The sequence below is a fragment of the Camellia sinensis genome, chromosome 10 (assembly GCF_055761805.1).
Source record: "Camellia sinensis isolate YWXY chromosome 10, ASM5576180v1, whole genome shotgun sequence".
In the NCBI taxonomy this organism is placed as follows: Eukaryota; Viridiplantae; Streptophyta; class Magnoliopsida; order Ericales; family Theaceae; genus Camellia; species Camellia sinensis.
In genome coordinates, this window is record NC_138970.1 from 142,911,090 (window position 1) to 142,934,740 (window position 23,651).

General features: G+C 37.9%; 1 pseudogene; it reads left to right on the top strand.

Annotated features, from left to right (window-relative positions):
• Positions 1-10,604: 10,604 nt before the first annotated feature.
• LOC114284543 (protein LYK5-like) lies at positions 10,605-23,381 on the top strand (annotated as a pseudogene).
• The last annotated feature ends 270 nt before the right edge of the window (positions 23,382-23,651 follow it).

The following is a 23,651-nucleotide window of genomic DNA, read 5'->3' on the forward strand; positions in this document are numbered from 1 at the left end:
TCGAAAAATACCTGGACCCGTGTAATTCGTCGAGGAGTTCATCTATGACCGGGATCGGGTACTTATCTTTGATTGTAATATTGTTGAGAGCTTGATAATCAATACAAAACCGCCAACCTCCATCCGCTTTTTTGACGAGCAATACCGGTGAAGAAAATGGGCTGGTACTGGGCCGAATCAAACCTGAGTCAAGAAATTTCTTCACCATCCTTTCAATTTCTGCTTTTTGATAGTAAAGGTATCGGTAGAGTCGGACGCTCACTAGTTCTTGATTTGGTTGTAATGGTATGTGGTGATCATGGGTTCATATTGGTGGCGTGGTGTTGGGGACGGCAAAGACATGCTCAAACTCAATGAGGATTTGGGCGAGGTCAGCGGGGTGGTCCTTGTCTGAAGTTGGTTCGTGGCTTGGAATGATTTGAAAGAATAAGGTTGTGCCATTGACGTGGAGTAGTTCCTTATCACTCAAGGCAGTGGGTGTACGTTGCTTAAGGCCTTGAAACATACAAGATTTTCCTCCTTGCTGGTAGGACATTATGAGACGGATGTAATCAGTCTCGATCAGGCCCAGGGTGGCCAACCACTGAACTCCCAAGACCACTTGACAGGCCGCTGCAGGTAGAACATAAAAATCTACATGAATTGGAAAGTCTTGGATGAGGAGGGTGAGCCCAAGGCATTGTCCATCGCAGTCGATTTTGTCTCGATTGGCCACCATTACTTGCAACTTCTGATCGCGTGCTACGGGCAACCTGAATTTCGTGACTATGGCTTGATCAATGAAATTGTGGTTGCTTCCCCCGTCAATGAGGACAGTCACTGCTTTACTTTGTAATTTGCGTACCACCCGGAATGTTTGAGGATGTGTCGTCCCAGGTATTGCATGGAATGAGATTTCAGGGAGGAGCTCGGCCATATCGGGGTCTTCAGGAGGGTCCATGGCAACGGTAGGTTCGAGGATTGGTGACTCTTCAATCATAAACAACTGGGGTCTTTGACAGCGGTGACCCGGAGTGAATTTCTCATCGCAATAATAGCACAACCCTTTTTCGCGACGTTCGCGTGCCTCTTGACTGGTAATTCGTTGGACTGGAACTGGAGCATTGGCCGAGGTTTGACCCACCTTCGATGTGGGTGGGGGTCCTAGAACACCGGCTGTGTTGTTTGGAGAAGACCGAGGGGTGAAGGTTGCCGCTTGAGGACGAAAGGAGCTATTCCGTTTTTTTTGTAGAGCATTGCGCTCTTCAATTAGCTGTGCCGCTCCAATGGTGTCGGCCAAGGTACAAGGTTGCTTGAGTTTGACATCCATGCGTATGTCGTCACGGAGTCCCGCAATGAAACACCCAATCAAGTAATTTTCGGGCAACCCATCAACACGATGTGAGAGCATCTCGAAGGCTTCTTGATAGGTAGCCACTGTCGAAGTTTGTTTGAGGCGGGTCAAGGCTTCTGAGGGATCCTCATAATCAGTGGGACCGAAGCGGAGCAAAAGGGCCCTGGTTAGCTCGTTCCAAGTTAATGGACCTCTGAACTTGGTTAGCCATTGAAGCCACTAGAGAGCTATGCCTTCAAGGTGAAAAGAAGCAAGCTGAACTTGTTGGTCAGGAGCAACACTCTTGAAATCAAAGTATTGTTCAGCCTTAAAGATCCAGTCCGTCGGATCATCTCCGTTGAATTAGGAAATGATAGCTTCAAGTGTGTGTGGTTTCGGTCTGGGGTGTTGTTGCGATTTCGGTCTGGAGTGTTGTGGGTAGTGGAAAGAGGTTGGTTATGAGAGGTTTTGGCTGGGGCAAATAGGTTATCAATGGAAGGGGTGTTTTGAGAGACTCGCATGGTCTGGAGTTCTGTCAAAACAGTTTGGAGGGTGCCGTGGATTTGGTCAAAGTTGGCTTCGTGACGAGCTAATGCTTCGTTGACTTCACTGCGAAACTTAGCGTTGCTTTTGGCCTGCGTATCCATGTAACCTAGCTCTGATACCAAATAATATGAATTTTGTATAAGAAGAGAACAGAGGCTTAGAAGAACAGAGACCGGAGTGAGAGAGAGAGAGGTTTTTGAGACTGTAACTAACTGCCTTTTTATTCCAAAAGTTCCCAGGCCATTTATAAGGCAAATGAGAACACACCAACTACAAGATGTAACAACCATAAATAAAAGCGTGGCACGAATTGTGGAAGCATAAGCAACCATTACAACCATTATTGAAAATAATCTCCAACTAATTCCTATTCTGAAGGCAGCAGTTTAACAGTTCCTATTCTGATGCATGACCCACTCCCAAAAGCAGCAAGGCAACAGACATATCACAGTGGAGGCATGATAATGAGTAAATTGGTCAAATTGAAAGACATGTCGGAATTGACTCATATTTCTTTTTCTCTTTTTTGACTATCAATGTCACCAAATAAAGCTCGAGCAATCTCACAAATTATAACCACCACCTCTCACAAATCACCATGATGGTATGTGTTTGATAGTCTTCCTTTTTCTTGTTCTCTCTGTTGGAAATGGTAAAAAAAATTCTGGGTAAAACCAGAACTTTTTCTCAAGTTTGGTCTATTTTTTAGGTTGGCCCCGAGCGTCGATTTACTCGGGTCAAAGTGGTAACGCGTTCTATGTCGCGTTGTGATTCACGTGGTATATTTGGTTGCTCAAAACCATTACCGAGTGAATGGAAAATTGAAGCCAAAGTGTGCTCCATGGAAATGGAGTTTTGGTGGAAATTTCTTAAGGTTGTAAAATGGCTTGTCCCACATTGATTTGGTGGGAAGCTTTGAAAGGGTTTATAAGGCATGGGTTTGGTACTTGGGGTGTGCCCCAAGGGGTACCCAAGTGTTTTAGAGGGAAAGGTTATGGGCAAAATGGGCTAGACCCATTGGACTCAAAAATCACCACACACACGCGCGCCGCCGTCCGGTCGGGCTGGGCTGGGCTGGGCTGGGCCTGGGCTTGGGCGCGGGTGCGTGGTGTGTGGTTGGGTTGGGCTTGTTCGGCCCAATACTAATCTTTTTGGGCCAAAAACATTTGAATTTAATTTTAATTTTGGTAAAATAAAATCCAGAATTCAAATTAAACTGATTTGGATTTTCTGTACATCCAAACAGGGCCCTTCCCGTTTTCAAACAGAAATAAACTAGTTTGGAATTAGTGCACACCCAAACAGGGCCCTTCCCGTTTTTTGCTATCTGTTTGAATTATTAAACAGATTCAAATCTATTTGAATTCAAAACCAACAGGTATCATACCTGTTCAATTTAAAACCAAGAGCCACCTTTACATCTATAAATAGGACCACCCTCATTTGATGTCATTCATTCAGAAATTTCGTATTTCACCTCTGCTTATTCTATTCTTCATTTTGTTGCATTTTATTTCTGAAAGAAAGAGTGTAAACACTTAGCGTGTTCGTAAGGCAAACAATTTGTAGTGCTGCTATTGTTTGTGGTAGATCATTTCATCCTGGGAGATAAACGTCCAAATTCTGAAAGCACCGTGGAGAGGACGAATCTGTCTTAAGGACACAATGTCAAACACTGGACTTGATCAGAAAATAATTCGAAGAAATTAAATCAAGTAAGTTATTTAATTTATTTTCAGTGTTATTTTTATTTATTAAAATCAAATTTAAATTTTGTTTTTGTAACAAAATAAAATCTGTTATTTATTTATTTATTTATTATTTCGAGTTTGATTTTTGTAATCAAACATATTCTCTCATTTTCTTTATTTCTTTAAATTCTAATTGTTGTTGTGTACACAATAGAATTAAATCTTTTAAATACAGTGAAGATTGTCAAACAATCTTAAGCCATACTCCTTTTTGGTATCTTCATTGTATTTAATTTTCTGTGTTTTCAAACTAATATTCTGGTTGGAAAAATAAATAGTGATTTATGCTATTTGACAGATAGTAGTAATATACTGTCTCTTTTCTCTGGCAACTAGTAGTAATATACTGGTGTCATTAACAATTGCAGAATATTATTTGGTGTTACAGAAAATTATTTTGGTATTTTATTTTTCTAGTTTTAGTAACAAGGAAAATAAAATTATATTATTTTCTAGTTTTAGTAACAAAGAAAATAAAATTATTTTATGTTTTAATTTATTTTCTGATTTTGGTAACTAGAAAATTATTTTGTGTTTGTTCTGATTTTTGTAATCAGATAGTTTTGTGGTATTTTATTTTCTAGTTTCAGTAACAAGGAAAATAAAATTATAGTATTTTCTAGTTTTAGTAACAAGAAAAATAAAATGATTTTGTGTTATAATTTATTTTCTGGTTTAAGTAACTAGAAAATTAATTTATGGTTTGGTTTTCTGATTTTTGTAATCAGATATTATTTCGGTATTTTATTTTACTAGTTTTAGTAACAAGGAAAATAAAATTATTTTGTATTGTAATTTATTTTCTGGTTTTAGTAACTAGAAAATTAATTTTGTTAATCAATCATGTAACTTTGTAACTCGGTCACAATCTGTTAATTTTATAAGTGACTTATGGTTTCGTTTGGTAGACCACTTATTTTTTGAACCCTTTATGAAAATGTGTTAATTCTTTTGACTTTATCATAGTTCATCGTGAGTATACATGGAAGAATTTGTTTCTAGAGTAAAATATTAGTTTTACAAACTAATTTTATTTTTAGTACAATGTGGATTCATAGTCTTGAATTGTTTCTGCACTTGAGTCGGAAAAAAAAAAAAAAATATATATATATATATATATATATATATTCAGAAGAACATTTTAATGCATATTTAATTTGTTTATTTATGTACAAATCAAACTTATTAAATGAAGGTATGTTTTCTCATTTTGAAATTTAATGTTTAAATGCGTTGGATTTTATTTATGAGTTAAGAATCCTTTTATTTCATGATGCAAGTGATGGGATCATGCATGATTTATTTATTTTGTTAATTCATTATTTTTAGTTGGTGCGTTTGATATGCATGTATGATATCAACTCAAGTTATTTCTTAACAATAATTTCAAGTGATTTGGAATGATAAATTGTTATGTCGACTTTGGACATAAGCAGGTTAATTTGAATATTTCGAATCAATTTTGAATGGGTGTTTAAACACCAGAGAAATTTAAACATGAAGATGTATGTAATTATATCGTTCCGTTTAATTGGGAAGTAATTTAAGAAATCTTTTACGTTGATTTTTAGTTTATTTTGAAATTGTGTGACATGAAATGTCATTAATAATTATTTTACTTGTGTAGTAGAATTTGTTAAACCATGAACCATTTTATTAATATGGGGGTGTATCTCTTGCATTTGTTGAGATAATTTAATTTTCTTCTGTCACAAATATCTTTTATGACAGTGACACTTTTTCCATAAATGAGTTGCAAGAATGTATACAATTAATTGGGTTTTTGAATTGTTCGTTTCTTAGGCAAAATTTTTATGACGATATGATTTTGTCAAAACATTAATTCTGATTTGTGTAGTCATAATTATTTTGGATTTTTGGATTTGAAATTTATGAATCAAGCACATCATAGATAAGAAATGATGAATGCCATGTTACTAAGTTCAGGCTTACCACAGAACTTGTGGGGGGAAGCAATATTGTCTGCTAATTATGTTCTTAATAGAATACCCCACAAGAAAACTAAAAGCATTCCTTATGAATTGTGGAAAGGTCGACCACCTTCCTACAAATACTTAAAAGTGTGGGGGTGTTTGGCAAAAGTTGAAGTTCCTGTTCCTAAAAAGACTAAGATTGGACCAAAAACAGTAGATTGTGTGTTTATTGGTTTTGCTCAGAATAGTAGTGCATATCGGTTTCTGACTTATAAATCAGAAATACCTGATATAAATGTGAACACTATTATAGAGTCAAGGAATGCTGTGTTTTTTGAACATGTTTTTCTTTACAAGAAAGGACTGGAATTAAGTTCACAAAAAAAAAAAAAAAAGAACTTATGATTGTACACAAAGTCAAGAGACTAATGACAATCAAACACAAGAGACTAGTAATGGTCTTGACCAACAGGATTTAACTGATGATGAACCAAGATGAAGTAAGAGAGCGAGAACATCAAAATCCTTTGGTCCAGATTTTCTAACATACTTGTTAGAAAATGAACCTCAAAACTTTAAGGCAGCAATGACAAGTCCTGAAGCACCTTTGTGGAAAGAGGTTGTGAATAATGAAATTGAGTCCATTATGCAGAATTATACTTGGGAATTGGTGGATCTTCCACCAGGTTCTAAACCTCTTGGATATGAATGGATATTCAAGAGAAAAATGAAAGCAGATGGTTCAATTGACAAGTATAAAGCAAGACTTGTGGTTAAAGGTTACAGACAAAATGAAGGTCTGGATTATTTTGACACATATTCCCTTGTGACAAGAATAACATACATTCGCATGCTTATTGCTATAGCAGCGTTGTTTAAATACATCAAATGGATGTTAAGACAGCTTTCTTAAACGGTGATCTAAATGAAGAGATCTATATGGAACAACCCGAAGGGTTTGTAGTATCAGGGCAAGAAAAGAAAGTTTGTCGACTTGTAAAATCCCTTTATGGATTAAAACAAGCACCTAAGCAGTGGCATGAAAAAAATTTGATCATGCAATGCTTAGTAATGGGTTTAAGATAAACGAATGTGACAAATGTGTCTATGTTAAAAACATTGACCAAGGATATGTCATAGTTTATCTTTATGTGGATGACATGCTTATCATTGGAAGCAGTCAAAACATGATCAAATCAACTAAGCAGATGCTTAACAAAAGATTTGATATGAAAGATATGAGGGTCGCAGATATTACATTAGAAATGGAAATTACTAAAACATTTGACGGATATGCATTATCTCAATCTCATTATATTGAGAAAAATCTTGATAAATTTATCAAGGATGATTTGAATTTAGCTAGAACACCTGTAGACATCAGTCTTTATTTATCGAAAAATAAAGGTGATACAGTGTCTCAGTTAAAATACTCCTAAATCATTGGAAGCCTAATGTATCTAATGAATATTACTCGTCCTGATATAGCTTATGCTATTAGTAAATTGAGTAGGTACACTAGTAACCCCGGAGAAGACCATTATAAAGCGATCATTCGGGTTCTTAGATATCTAAGATTCACCCGTGATCATGGTTTGAACTTTACTCGATATCCAGCAGTACTTGAAGGTTATTGTGATGCAAATTGGATATTGGATACTAAAGATTCAAAATCCACAAGTGGATATGCCTTTACTCTAGGAGGCACTGCTGTTTCTTGGAAATCCACGAAACTAACATGCATCGCACGATCCACAATGGAATCCGAGTTCATTGCTTTGGACAAAGCAGGAGAAGAAGTAGAATGGCTTCGTCACTTCTTAGAAGACATACCAATGTGGCCAAAACCTGTGCCAGCTATTTGCATTCATTGTGATAGTCAATCTGCAATAAGCAGGGCACAAAATCACATGTATAATGGTAAGTCGTGACATATTTGTCGTCGACATAATACCGTAAGGCAATTGTTGTCAAACGGAATAATCTCAATAGATTATATAAAATCTAAAGAGAATATTGCGGATCCATTAACAAAAGGTTTGACAAAAGAGCTAGTGTATAGTTCATCGAAGGGGATGAGATTAAAGCCTATTACATAAGAGTCGTCATAATGGTAACCCTACTTATATGACTGGAGATCCCAAGAACTAAGTTCAAAAGGACAACTAAGTTATGTATGGCTCACCAAAAATCACCAAGGGATTAAAAATTCCCTACCCATTCCTATGGTGAGAGTGATATCTGTAACATATGTTGTCTGCAGGGATATAAGGATAAGTTTTGCTTTTAATGATTACTTATATCTTGATTAAGGCGTAAAATCAAGATGAGTATAAGGAGATACTCACAATAAGAATCACCTATATGAGTGTTGAACTGGGGCCGGTTCTATGAGAATGAAAAAGGCTACATTCTCTAGAAATACTCATGAAAACCAGGTGCGTTCAAGGCCAAAATGAACACGACAGTGAGAACCACGATGTATCAGAAGATATTTTGTGTGAAATCTATTGTCTTGGCTTACACAAACGGCTGAACAATTCAAGGCATCGCGTCCATTGGTTAGCCAGTAAGTCCGATAGGTTATCACTAAGGAAGGTTCAAGGCCGAAAACTACCTATCCTGATGCAAGATATTTTCGACTTATACTCTTTCGTAAAAGTCTGCATATTGTTGCATTTCCGTTGTCATCAAATTCCATTCATGTGGGGGATTGTTGGAAATGGTAGAAAAAATTCTGGGTAAAACCAGAATTTTTCCTCAAGTTTGGTCTATTTTTTAGGTGGGCCCCGAGCGTCGATTTACTCAGGTCAAAGTGGTAACGCGTTCTATGCCGCGTTGTGATTCACGTGGTATATTTGGTTGCTCAAAACCATTACCGAGTGAATGGGAAATTGAAGCCAAAGTGTGCTCCATGGAAATGGAGTTTTGGTGGAAATTTCTTAAGGTTGTAAAATGGCTTGTCCCACATTGATTTGGTGGGAAGCTTTGAAAGGGTTTATATGGCATGGGTTTGGTACTTGGGGTGTGCCCCAAGGGGTACCCAAGTGTTTTAGAGGGAAAGGTTATGGGCAAAATGGGCTAGACCCATTGGACTCAAAAATTACCACACACGCGCGTGCCGCCGTCCGTCCGGTCGGGCTGGGCCTGGGCTTGGGCGCGGGTGCGTGGTGTGTGGTTGGGTTGGGCTTGTTCGGTCCAATACTAATCTTTTTGGGCCAAAAACATTTGAATTTAATTTCAATTTTGGTAAAATAAAATCCAGAATTCAAATTAAACTGATTTAGATTTTCTGTACATCCAAACAGAGCCCTTCCCGTTTTCAAACAGAAATAAACTAGTTTGGAATTAGTGCACACCCAAACAGGGCCCTTCCCGTTTTTTGCTATCTGTTTAAATTATTAAACAGATTCAAATCTGTTTGAACTCAAAACCAACAGGTATCATACCTGTTCAATTTAAAATCAAGAGCCACCTTTACATCTATAAATAGGACCACCCTCATTTGATGTCATTCATTCAGAAATTTCGTATTTCACCTCTGCTTATTCTATTCTTCATTTTGTTGCATTTTATTTCTGAAAGAAAGAGTGTAAACACTTAGGGCGTGTTTGATTGGGGGGATTGGAGGGGGGGACTATCCACTATTTGGATTACAATCCAAATAGTGTTCCTTATCCGCCGTTTGATTTTTTTTTAATCTGCCGGACATGGAGTCCAGCCGGACTCCATGTCCCCCATATGGGGGACTATTGTGTCCTAGGGGGGGTGGGATAGAATGTGGGGGACTATTCACTGTTGGGATTAGATGCGAAAATGACCATTTTGACCATCTACTATTTAATTATGTATTATATTTAATAAAATTCAATAAAATTTAAATGTCTCAATTTAAAAATAAAATAATTTTATTTAACTTTTTATTGATGTTTTATTTATTTAAATTTTTAAAATAATTTTTTTATAGATATTTTATTGATGTTTTATTTTAAAATTTTGTTTATAATTTATTTAATTTCATTATTTAAATTTTAATATGTGTTTTATTTAAAATTTATTTAAAATTTTAATTAAAAAAATAATATAAATTTTTTATACAGGTTATACAGTATTTTATTAAATCAAATTTAGTGGTTATTTATTTATTTAATTGTGTAAAAAAATAAATTTATTTAATTGTGTAAATAAACAAACACAGTAAAGTTTTGCATGTAAAAAAAAATAATGATTTGTTATACAGTAATGATTTAAAACAAATTTTATTGATATTTTATTTATTTAATTTAAAAAAAACGAATTTATTTAATTAAAAATAATTAAAATATTAAAGATATGTTTAATATTGCTATTACTTAGTAAACAATTGAAAAAAGGTAAAATAGTCTTTTGTCCATTTATTCTATCCAGTCCGTCCAACCAAACGTTGGATTCACTGAAAATAGTCCTATCCAGACATCTAATCCCATGAAAAAACAAACACAGGATACATATCCAATCCGACCAAATAGTCCGGGGGATTCACAGTCTCAGGACTCAAGTCCGATGGATTCTAATCCCCCCTTTTCCAGTCCGTCCAATCAAACACACCCTTAGTGTGTTCGTAAGGCAAACAATTTGTAGTGCTGCTATTGTTTGTGGTAGATCATTTCATCCTGTGAGATAGACGTCCAAATTCTGAAAGCACCGTGGAGAGGACGAATCTGTCTTAAGGACACAGTGTCAAACACTGGACTTGATCAGAAAATAATTCGAAGAAATTAAATCAAGTAAGTTATTTAATTTATTTTCAGTGTTGTTTTTATTTATTAAAATCAGATTTAAATTTTGTTTTTGTAACAAAATAAAATCTGTTATTTATTTATTTATTTATTATTTCGAGTTTGATTTTTGTAATCAAACATATTCACTCATTTTCTTTATTTCTTTAAATTCTAATTGTTGTTGTGTACACAATAGAATTAAATCTTTTAAATACAGTGAAGATTATCCAACACTCTCTCCTAAACTTTGAAATTTAGGCTAAAGAATTGCAATATAAATTTTTTTTTTTATCTGGTTCGATTTCAGCCCAATTCCATCGAGTATCGATTGTTGTTGAAAATGAAGATGATTAGTCCTACTTTTGTTGTTGTTGCTGTTGTTATGCTTCTACAACAGATTCATGGATCAAGCGGCCAACAGGCATACATAGATAACAATCAGACGGACTGTGAAACGAATTATAGCAGCACACTAGGATATGTATGCAATGGTGCAGTCTCGTCCTGCCTTTCTTACCTCACCTTTCACTCCACCGCCATTTACAACTCAGCAGCCACTATCGGCCACCTTCTCACCACTGATCCTTCTGAAATTATCCAAATCAACAATGTCTCTGACGTCGTCGTCGTCGACACTTTCCCCACTGACACCCTCCTCATCGTCCCCATCAATTGCTCATGCGACTCTACAGCCACGTACTACCAGCATAATGCCACATACGTTCTCAACGCAAATGATACTTACTTTATCCTAGCCAACGACACCTATCAGGGCCTTACCACTTGCCAGGCCTTGATCGGCCAGAACCCCTACAGTTATCTCGATCTACCCAACGGGATGAAAGTAGAAGTCCCTTTGAGATGTGCTTGCCCCACTTCCAACCAAACGAACGCCAGTGTCAAGTACCTACTTACTTACCTCACCTCCTGGCCGGACACAATTGAATCCATTGGTGACACCTTTGGCGTCGACCACCAAAGCATATTGGATGCAAATCAGCTATCTTCTGATAGCATCATCTACCCCTTCACCACAATCCTTGTTCCACTTAAAACCAAGCCCACTATGATCAACAACACTGCCATCTCTCCACCGCCTCCACCTCCGCCTCCGCCTCCGTCGTCCCCGAAGTTGCCTGCCATCCCGATTGTGAACAAGAGCAATTCTTCCCATAAGTGGGTTTTATAGGCGCTGGAGTTGGAGGTGTTTTTCTTCTTGTCGCCTTCCTCGGATTTCTCTTTTGGTTCTTTTATCGTCGTCAATATCAACATAGAGAACCAGTTTCAAATACACCACCCAATGATAAAAAGTTCATTGAATCAGCCGATTACACCATGGTTCCGTCTGATAGGAAATTATGGTCCGTCTCGTCACAAGGAGTTCAATATGTCGTTGGATCCCTTACCAAGTATAAGTTTGAGGAATTGCAAGAGGCCACAGGGTTCTTCTGCGAAACAAACCAAATCAAGGACTCTGTATATCGAGGTTCCTTCAAGGGTGACAACGCTGCAATTAAGGTAATGAAAGGGGACGTCTTAGATGAGATCAACATCTTGAAGCAGATTAACCATTCTAATATAATCAGGCTTTCTGGGTTCTGTGTGCATGATGAGAACACCTACCTTGTGTTGGGATATACCTCCTTATTGGAGTGTGAGACCCAATTGATTTGTTAAAGAGTTTCAATTTGGCTTGGTTTAGGTATAATATATTTTTATATATTATATTTAAGGAGACCCAATCTAATTTGGTAACAATTAGGTTTGATTACAAAACCCTAGATTCACAATATAATTTTTGGGTGTATTATTTTTCCCATGTGATAGATCTAGCGGCAGCAACAAATTTGTTACGGCAACTGTGCTTAGTGTATAACTCTAACTTGTTGGGTTTTTCAATTAAGTACTGATTGTTGCTCTGGGTTTTTGATTGGGTCAATCAAGTATTGATGCCTTGGTTTGGTGCTCTACTTTGAAGCGGCTGATTCGTTTTTCGGTGTTGATTTGGTTCGTTATTTTGGATCTTCTACAACTCTGGTTCTGAAGATTTTGGTTCTTCTATTTGGTGAGGTCTTTCCTCTTTGTTTATTTGTGATTATTTGGAATTCACCTAGGGTGATTTTGTGAGACCATTAGTGTCTCGTTTGTAATCGTTTGGAACTTATTTGGTTGATAGTGGAATCGGATTTCGATCCCGTGGACGTACCTCACATTGAGGGAACCACGTAAAATTCTTGTGTTGCCTTTGATTTAATTTTTCCGCATTAATTTTTATTCCCATTAATTGATTTACTTGTGGGGAATCACATCGATTTTCCCTAACAACTGGTATCAGAGCTTACGATTTATTTGGGTTTAGTTATTTGTGTAAATCAATGGAGGGGAATGTGGATCGTATGTCTAGCTTCAATGGAAGCAATTGGGTAACTTGGAAAACTAAAATGGAGGACCTATTATTTTGTAAAGATTTGTATGGACCCATTGAGGGTGCTAGTGGCAAACCCGAGGGTATGAAAGATGATGAATGGAATAGGCTTAATCGAAAAGCCGTTGGTGTTATCCGTCAATGGATTGATGACAGTGTGTTTCATCATGTTGCTACTGAAACTTCAGCACATGATTTATGGAAAAAATTAGAGGGCCTTTATGATAGGAAATCAGCCACAAATAAAGCTTTTCTGTTTCGTAAGTTGGTTAATTTAAAATATAAAGAGGGCAGCCCTATTCCGGAACATCTGAATGAAATAAAGAGTATTGTTAACCAACTTGCTTCTATGAAAATTGTTTTTGATGATGAGTTGCAGGCTTTGATGCTACTTAGTTCTTTGCCCGAAAGTTGGGAGACTTTGGTTGTGACCGTCAGTAATTCAGCGCTCGATGGAGTTGTCACAATGGGCCAAGTCACTAGTAGCCTGTTGAATGAAGAAACTAGAAGAAAATCAGCGAGTTCCTCTCATTCGGAAGCATTCGTTGTGAGAGGCCGAAGCAAAACAAGGGGGAGAAGTAAGACTCCTCATGGTCGTGATCAAAGCCGTGACAAATCAAAAGATGGTTCTTTTTCAAAGAAAGACATTGAGTGCTATTATTGCCATGAGAAAGGGCACATGAAGCGAGAATGCCGAAAGCTCAAGAATAAGGAGAAAAGGCGTGACAAAAGTGTGGACAAGAAGCAAGAAGACACAACGGCAGTTACTACCAATGGTGATCTCATGGTCGTTTGTGAAGATGATTGTATCAATTTTGTGGGCCAAGAGAGCAATTGGGTGATTGATTCCGGTGCTTCTTTTCATGTGACTTCTCGAGTTGATTTCTTCACTACCTACACTACAGGAGATTATGGTTCTGTTCGAATGGGTAATGAAGGTTTGTCCAAGATTATTGGTATGGGTGATGTTTACTTGGAAACAAATTTGGGCTGCAAGTTGTTGCTTAAAGATGTGAGGCATGTTCCCGACATTCGCCTCAATTTGATCTCTACCGGGAAGCTAGATGATGAAGGCTACAACAACAAATTTGGTGATGGAATATGGAAGCTCACAAAGGGTTCCTTGGTGGTGGCTAAGTGTAAGAAGACTCATACACTTTATTCGATGCAAGAAAAAATTTGTAAAGGTATTGTCAATGTACTTGAAGATGATACTTCTACTGAATTGTGGCACAAGCGGCTTGGCCATATGAGTGAAAAGGGGCTACAAGTTTTGTTCAAGAAAGAGCTTCTACCCGGTTTGAAAGGTACACATCTTAAAACTTGTGTTCATTGTTTGGCGGGTAAACAACATAGAGTTTCTTTTCATAAAAATGTTGTTTCTAGAAAAGAAAATGTTTTGGAGTTGATTCATTCGGATGTTTGTGGTCCTTTAAAAGTTAGAACACATAGTGGTGCACTTTATTTTGTTACTTTCATTGATGATTATTCAAGGAAAGTTTGGGCTTTTCTACTAAAAACTAAAGATCAAGTTCTAGAAGTATTTAAGCATTTTCAGGCCATGGTTGAAAGAGAAACAAGGCAGAAATTGAAGTGCATCCGATCAGACAATGGTGGTGAATACATTGGGCCATTTGATGAGTATTGTCGCAGCCAAGGTATTCGGCACCAAAAGACAGTTAAGAAGACTCCTCAACAAAATGGCGTTGCCGAAAGGATGAACCGCACCATTGTGGAAAGAACAAGGTGTTTGCTTTCACAAGCTAAATTGCCAAGATCCTTTTGGGGCGAGGCATTGAAGACGGCGGTTGACGTGATCAATTTGTCTCCTTCCTATCCTTTGAATGGTGATGTTCCAGAAAGAGTTTGGACCGGCAAAGATGTGTCTTATGAGCACTTGAGAGTGTTTGGTTGCCGAGCTTTTGTTCACATTCCAAAAGATGAGAGGTCCAAGCTTGATAGTAAGTCAAGACAATGTATTTTTCTTGGCTATGGGCGTGATGAATTTGGATATAGATTGTGGGATCCGGTCGACAAGAAAGTTATTCGAAGCCGTGATGTTGTGTTTCTTGAAGACCAAACAATTGAAGACTTTGGCAAAGGTGATCAACTGGAGCCAAAAACTAGTGATCTCATTAATATGGATCCATCTCCTTCATCTTCAGTTGATGATGAAAATGGGGGAGATATGCAGCTACCTATTGAAGATGTAGAGGATGATGCTATTCAAAATGAAGTTGAGCCAGAAATCGAGGAAGAGCATCCAACTCAAGAACCACCACCACAACTTGAGTTGAGGAAATCTACAAGGGACCGACAACCTTCAAGAAAGTATCCTCCTAATGAATTTGTATTGATTTCTAATCAAGGGGAGCCGGAGAGCTACCAAGAAGCAATTGAGCATACAAAGAAAGGTGATTGGAAAAAGGCCATGGAAGAGGAGATGAATTCCTTGCTTGAAAACCAGACTTATGATTTAGTGAAGTTGCCTAAGGGGAGGAAAATTCTGAAAAATAAGTGGGTCTTCAAATTGAAGAATGATGGCAAGAATCTGAGGTACAAGGCATGTCTTGTCGTGAAAGGCTTTGGGCAAAAGAAAGGTATTGATTTTGATGAAATTTTCTCGCCAGTTGTAAAAAATGTCTTCTATTCGGGTTGTACTTGGCATGGCTGCAAGTATGAACCTTGAAGTTGAGCAACTTGATGTGAAGACCGCATTTCTGCATGGTGATCTTGAAGAAGAAATTTACATGGAGCAACCGGAAGGATTTGTGGAAAAAGGGAAAGAGAAATTTGTTTGCAAATTGAAGAAAAGTTTATATGGCCTCAAGCAAGCCCCGCGGCAATGGTACAAAAAATTTGACTCTTTTATGATGAATAATGGTTTTTCTAAAACCACTTCGGACCATTGTGTGTTTGTGAAAAATTTTCCAGATGGTAAATTTATTATTCTTTTGCTTTATGTTGATGACATGTTAATTGTGGGTCAAGATTCTACCATGATAAACAGGTTGAAATTGGAGTTAAGCAAGTCTTTTGCTATGAAAGATTTGGGACCGGCAAAGCAAATTCTTGGTATGAAAATTATTCGTGATCGCAAAGAGGGGCTGATTTGGTTGTCTCAAGAAAGCTACATTGAGAAAGTTCTTGAGAGGTTCAATATGGATAAAGCGAAGCCGGTTGGTTGTCCACTTGCGGGTCATTTCAAGCTTAGTTCGAATCAATGTCCTACAAGTGAGAAAGACAAGGAAGAGATGCAGAAAGTTCCTTATGCTTCAGCAGTTGGTTCTTTGATGTACGCCATGGTTTGTACAAGGCCGGATATTGCTCACGCAGTTGGTGTGGTGAGTCGGTTTCTCTCTAATCCGGGTAAAGAACATTGGGCAGCGATAAAATGGATTCTAAGGTATCTTCGAGGGACTTCGAAGGTGTGTTTGTGTTTTGGGGATGGTAAGCCGATGCTTGATGGGTTCACAGATTCTGACATGGCTGGTGATGTTGATTCTCGGAAATCTACTTCGGGGTATTTGATGACTTTTGCAGGGGGAGCTGTGGCATGGCAATCTAAATTACAAAAATGTGTTGCTCTCTCAACTACCGAAGCTGAATTTATTGCTATTACAGAAGCTTGCAAAGAAGAGTTATGGCTGAAGAAATTTTTGCAAGAGTTGGGTTTGAAGCAAGAAAAGTATGTGCTTTATTGTGATAGTCAAAGTGCTATTCACTTGAGTAAAAATTCTACCTTTCATTCGAGATCGAAACACATTGATGTGAGATACCATTGGATTCGTGATGTGTTAGATTCGAAATTGTTACAACTCGAAAAGGTTCACACAGATGATAATATTTCAGACATGTTGACAAAGACTTTGCCGAGGGACAAACATTTGAAGTGTAGAACTTTGGCGGGTATAGTTGATATCTCCACCTAAGTCGGTAGGGGGAGAATTGTTGGGATATACCTCCTTATTGGAGTGTGGGACCCAATTGATTTGTTAAAGAGTTTCAATTTGGCTTGGTTTAGGTATAATATATTTTTATATATTATATTTAAGGAGACCCAATCTAATTTGGTAACAATTAGGTTTGATTACAAAACCCTAGATTCACAATATAATTTTTGGGTGTATTATTTTTCCCATGTGATAGATCTAGCGGCAGCAACAAATTTGTTACGGCAACTGTGCTTAGTGTATAACTCTAACTTGTTGGGTTTTTCAATTAAGTACTGATTGTTGCTCTGGGTTTTTGATTGGGTCAATCAAGTATTGATGCCTTGGTTTGGTGCTCTACTTTGAAGCGGCTGATTCGTTTTTCGGTGTTGATTTGGTTCGTTATTTTGGATCTTCTACAACTCTGGTTCTGAAGATTTTGGTTCTTCTATTTGGTGAGGTCTTTCCTCTTTGTTTATTTGTGATTATTTGGAATTCACCTAGGGTGATTTTGTGAGACCATTAGTGTCTCGTTTGTAATCGTTTGGAACTTATTTGGTTGATAGTGGAATCGGATTTCGATCCCGTGGACGTACCTCACATTGAGGGAACCACGTAAAATTCTTGTGTTGCCTTTGATTTAATTTTTCCGCATTAATTTTTATTCCCATTAATTGATTTACTTGTGGGGAATCACATCGATTTTTCCTAACACCTTGTTTATGAGTACGCTAAGAACGGGTCCCTCAGCGATTGGTTGCACTCAAATTCAAAAAACCAATCTTATTCTACTAGCCTAAGCTGGAAGCAAAGGGTTCAGTAAAGAGAATATGAATTTTTATATTTCATTATACAACATATCTTTAGCACAGGTATATTTATACACAACAAACCAATTGTAACTCTAGTAACCAGTTAACTAAGGTACAGTTAACATAACAACTTTCTAACTAACATATCACTATATGTAACATGTGCACTAATAGCTCTAACTGATTCGTAATAGATTTGTGCAGCTTCTACTATATAACTCTACTGCAGAAATGAGCTCAGCTCTGTGGCTTTAACTGTAGCTTAACTGCAACTCTCTTGGCTTCAACTGCAGCTCTTCTTCTGCAGATATAGACTGAGCTGCTGCTGTAGCTGTAGCTGGTGCAGATACATTATCATGCCCCCTCAAGCGGATGAGAGAGACAGAGGTTACTAGAGATAGATACATTATCATAACCATAAGCTTGGACTGAAGATAAGTAAAGTGAGAAATAGACAGAGGTTTTGTGAAAATATCTGCCACCTGATCAGAAGTTGGAATATGACAAATGGAGAGTTGTTTTGCAGCTACCCTTTCTCTGACATAGTGATAATCCACCTCTATATGTTTAGTTCGGGCATGAAAAACAGGATTGGAAGACAGAGATATGGCAGCTATATTATCACACCATAAAGTAGGAGAAGGAGAAGGAACATGCAAATCAAAGAGAAGCATGCCAAGCCAGCTTAACTCAACAGCAGTGTGAGCCAATGCTCTGTATTCAGCTTCAGTGGATGATCTAGCCACAGTAGGCTGCTTTTTAGCAGACCAGGATACTAAATTTGGACCAAGAAAAACACAGAAGCCAGTAGTTGAAAGTCTATCCAGTGAATTTCCAGCCCAATCAGAATCTGAAAAAGCATGGAGGGTAAGAGGTCCACTACTAAACTGAAGACCATAGCCAAGAGTGCCTTTGAGATATCTGAGAAGCCGTTTAACCATAACAAAGTGTTGAACAAGAGGTTGGTGCATAAATTGACAAGCAAAATTGATTGCAAAAGAAATATCTGGTCTGGTGATGGTGAGATATTGAAGGCCTCCAACAATACTTCTGTAGAGAGAGAGGTTGGAACAAGGTAAATGATCATTAGGAGAAGAAGAAGGTTTAAGAGCCATGAGAGAAGAGTATGGCTTGCAGTCAGCCATACCAGCTTTCACAAGCAACTCAGAAGCATACTTATGCTGAGATAAGAAATAGCCCATAGAAGATGAGGACACAGAGATACCAAGAAAGTAATTAAGCAACCCAAGCTCCTTCATAGCAAAAGCACCATGCATTTGATTAACCAAAGCAGTTATATAAGAAGAATCACTACCAGTTAACAAGATATCATCAACATAAATGAGTAGAATTGTAATGGAATCTGCTGTCTTCTTGACAAACAAGGATGAATCACAATGACTAGAGATAAAACCACAGGACAGTAAAAAGGAAGAAAAGGTAGAAAACCATGCCCGGGGAGCCTGTTTAAGACCATAAAGAGCTTTATGCAATTTGCAAACCAAATGAGGATGAGAAGCATCAATGAATCCTTGAGGTTGTTGCATATAGACTTCCTCCTCTAACACACCATGCAAAAATGCATTGGATATATCAAGCTGTCTAATAGACCATTGAAAATGCAGAGCTAAGGACATAAGAACTCTGACTGTAGGTTGCTTTGCAACAGGGCTAAAAGTCTCATGATAATCAATGCCCTCAGTTTGAAGAAATCCTTTGGCGACAAGCCTAGCTTTATACCTAGCAATGGATCCATCTGAATTTCTTTTGAGTCTATAAACCCATTTGCAGCCAACAACAAGTTTGTCTGGAGGTAAAGGCACAAGAGACCAAGTGTCTTGTCTTTGCAAAGCTTGAAACTCATCTAACATAGCTGCCTGCCATTCAGGGGATGCAACAGCAGCTTGAAAAGTATCAGGTTCAGTAAGGGAAGAAGAAGTAGTGAGAAGACAGCCAACAGGGAGAGTGTGAGACTTAGACCTGGTGAGCATGGGATGAGTATTTGAAGTAGAAGAGGAAAAAGGTAAATCAATGGAGATTGAAGAAATGGGAATTGGTGGACCACAACCAGAAACTGCAACTGATGCTGGTGCAGGAACAGAACCAGAACCTATAACTGCAACTGGTGCAAAAATAGAACCAGCAACTTCAACATTTTCAGAACTAGAAGGGGGAGACACATGAGAACCAGACAGAACTGGAGCAGAGTGAGCAGGACTTACAGCAGGGAGAGAAGAACCTGTAGGTGGAGAAATAGAACAGGAATGGACTGAGCCAGTGGCAGGCCAAAAGAAAGTTTGCAACTGAGAAAGTGAAGGAGGAATATACTGAGCAGGAGAATTAGACTGAGACTGGAAGGGAAAGGTACATTCATAAAAAATAACATGCCTAGAAACAAAAATATGACCAGTAGTAACATCAAGACATCTATACCCTTTGGTAGAGGGAACATAACCAATAAAAACACAAGAAATAGATCTAGGCTGAAGTTTGTGACTTGTGTAAGGTCTAATCCAAGGAAAACACCTACAACCAAAAACTTTGAGAAAGGAGTAATCAGGTGAATAATGAAACAAAGTTTGAAAAGGGGTAAGATTACTAAGTTTGGAAGTGAGAAGTCTATTAATAAGAAAGACTGAGATGGCAAGAGCATCAAACCAATAGGACAAAGGAAGAGCAGATTGATGCATTAGGGCAATAGTAGTTTCAATTAAGTGCCCATGCTTCCTCTCAGCTACTCCATTCTGAGCCGGAGTATGAGGACAACTAAGTTGATGTTCAATGCCCTTATCTTTTAAAAATTGCTGAAATTTATTTGCCAAATATTCCCTCCCATTATCACTTCTAAGGACTTGAAGCTTAGTGGTAAATTGAGTCTCAACAAAAACGTTGAATTCAACAAATTTAGAAAAGACCTCACTTTTGTAAGTCAAAGGAAATAGCCAAGTGAATTTACTGTAATCATCAATAAAAAGAACATAGTACTGAAAATGGGAAACAGATGCATTAAAGGGTCCCCATACATCAGAATGAATAAGAGCCAATGGCTGATTTACAGTGGAATTGGAAAGTTGAAATGGCAACCTATGACTCTTAGAAACACAGCAATGTGTGCACAACTTATTATCATTAGAACTAGGTACATTAGTAGGTAACAAATTCTGAGATACAAGCACTTGTAGCTTATTACTAGAAGGATGACCTAATCTACTATGCCAAGTGCTCTTGCTGCAGGTAGAAGCAGTGGAAGTGTTGAAGCAAGTGGTGGAAGAAGTTCCAGGAACAACAGATGAAGCTGAGAGAGAGTAAAGACCAGCTGAGTGAGGACCTCTATGAAGAATTTGCTTGGAAAAGTTATCCTGTATAATGAAACAATCAGCATCAAAAGTAATGGTGCAGTTGTTATCTTTTATGAATTGATGAACTGACAAAATATTGGTAGAAATGGAAGGAACATGAAGCAAATTATGAAGGTGAAAAGAAGCACTTGGTGTAGGAAGAAAACCATTTCCAGTGTGATGAATGGGCAGAGTAGAACCATTTCCTATAGTAACATGATCAGAACCTTGATAAGGCTGAAATTGAGTGAAATTATTAAGATCATTGGTGAAATGAGTTGTTGCTCTAGAATCTAAGAACCAATTGGAATCAGGGACAGATGCAGCATAGGCAGACTGATATTCTGGGACAGATGCATCAGAAGTGGTTGAAGAAGAAGAGGCAACATAGGCCTTAGACTGTGATCCTTTTCCTTGTAAAGAAGAGGAGTGAAAAGTTTGATCCATTCTGTGCCAGCAATCCATGGCTGAGTGGTTTGATTTGCCACAAATTTGACAAATCAGTCCATGTTGGTCTGAATAATGCAAAGATGATCTGCCTCCACCTCTGTCTTGCCCTCCACCTCTGCCTTGTCCTCCACCTCTATAGATGTTACCTTGTCCTCCACCTCTGTAAGTATTTTGATAAAATCTGCCTGAATTTCCTGAGTTGTTACTTTTAGAACCATCTCTGGTGTAACCTCTAGAATTCCCTCTAGAATAAGTTCTGTTAGCAGCATAAGCAAATGGGAGATCTGTTGTATGTGTTTGTTTCAGGAAGCCTTCAATGTGAATGGATTCAGAACATAATAAGGAAGACAAGGCATTAATAGAGATAGGTTCAGATCTGGTACGGATGGATGTTTTAAAGGCATTGTATTCATCAGGTAATCCATTCAGAGTAAGTAAAACCAGATCTTCATCATGAATTGGTGAGCCAGCAAGACTTAATTGATCAGCAATAGTCTTGATTTGACAGAGATATTCCTCCATTGTGGAATTCTTCTTGGTAAGATGACTAAGCTTAGTCTTCAATTGATGGACATGTGACCTAGACAAGGAGGTGAATTGTGCAGCTAATGTAGTCCACATTTCATGACTAGTGATACAATGAAGAACAGAGGTATATATGGATGAAGATAGTGTAACAGTAAGACAACTGAGTAAATGTGCATCAATAGTGATCCAGTCTGTGTATTCTGGATTTACTACAGCATTACAACTCTCATCAAGAACTGTGGAAGAAGGACAGATCTTTGAGCCATCAAAAAATCCAAGTGGATTTGTAGCTCGTAAGATATGTTGGAATTGACTTCTCCATATCAGATAATTTGTAGACTCAAGTTTTATTGGAACAAATGACTTCAGATTGGAAATGAGCAGAGTGAGATTAGGAGGTAAAGAAGAACTGGTAGTTATACCAGATGAAGAAGCTGTCATTGTTGTTGATCTTGCTGGAAGATCTGCCATTGCAGATTCTTGATGAAGATTCACCATTGATAGATTGAAGATGAAGCTTTTAATGCTCGCAAGAGCTATGTGGCTCTGATACCATAAAGAGAATATGAATTTTTATATTTCATTATACAACATATCTTCAACACATGTATATTTATACACAACAAACCAATTGTAACTCTAGTAACCAGTTAACTAAGGTACAGTTAACATAACAACTTTCTAACTAACATATCACTATATGTAACATGTGCACTAATAGCTCTAACTGATTCGTAACAGATTTGTGCAGCTTCTACTGTATAACTCTGCTGCAGAAATGAGCTCAGCTCTATGGCTTTAACTGCAGCTCAACTGCAACTCTCTTGGCTTCAATTGCAGCTCTTCTTCTGCAGATATAGACTGAGCTGCTGCTGTAGCTGTAGCTGGTGCAGATACATTATCATTCAGATTGCCTATGATGTTGCGGATGCCCTAAATTATCTCCACAACTACACTAGTCCTCCTTACATCCACAAGAACTTGAAGAGTAGTAACATCCTTCTAAACATTGACTTGAGGGCCATGATTGCCAATTTTCGGTTGGCGAGGAGTCTTTCAGAGAACCAAAACCTGCGATTGACAAGGCATGTGGTAGGCAGTCATGGCTATATGGCTCCTGAATACATAGAGAATGGCTTGGTTACCCCAAAACTCGATGTCTACGCCTTTGGTGTGGTGATGTTGGAGCTCTTATCGGGAAGGGAAGTTGCAAGTCGGGAGCATGATGGCAAGAAGAAGAAGAATGGAGACGACAATGAAAAAGAGGAGTTGTTATCTGTAACTATTCATCAGGTGCTCGAAGGAGAGAATGTGAGAGACAAACTACGAACCTTCATTGATCCTTGTTTGGGGCACCAATACCCCTTGGACTTGGCCTACTCATTGGCGCAACTAGCGAAGAACTGTGTAGGCTTTCATGATGATCTCAATTCTCAACCCTCCATGTCAAGAGTTTTCATGACTTTGTCTAAGAGTCTCTCATCTTCTATGGACTGGGTTCCGTCTTACGAACTTTGAGCACTCCAAATCACTAAGCCATGGCAGTTCTAAAAATAAAAATTGCATAATCAAATAAGGGGGATGTACTATTTCATTAATTTTCCTCCCATATATGTTGAAGGAGGAGTGTGATGAGGTTTTTGGTGTTGAAAGTAGGGTTGTAATTGGTTCGATTAGGGTTTAAGAGAAAATTTAGCTCCAAAGTGAATCCATCAATTTTTTTGATTGAAGAATTGAAGCCGACTGCATGATATGGTTTGTTTTTTGTCAATTTTTGGTGTAGTGTAAAGGAATGATTTACACGTTGTTAAAGGTTTCATAGATGCTTGTACTATTTCACATTGAGGGTAAATAAAGAGAGAG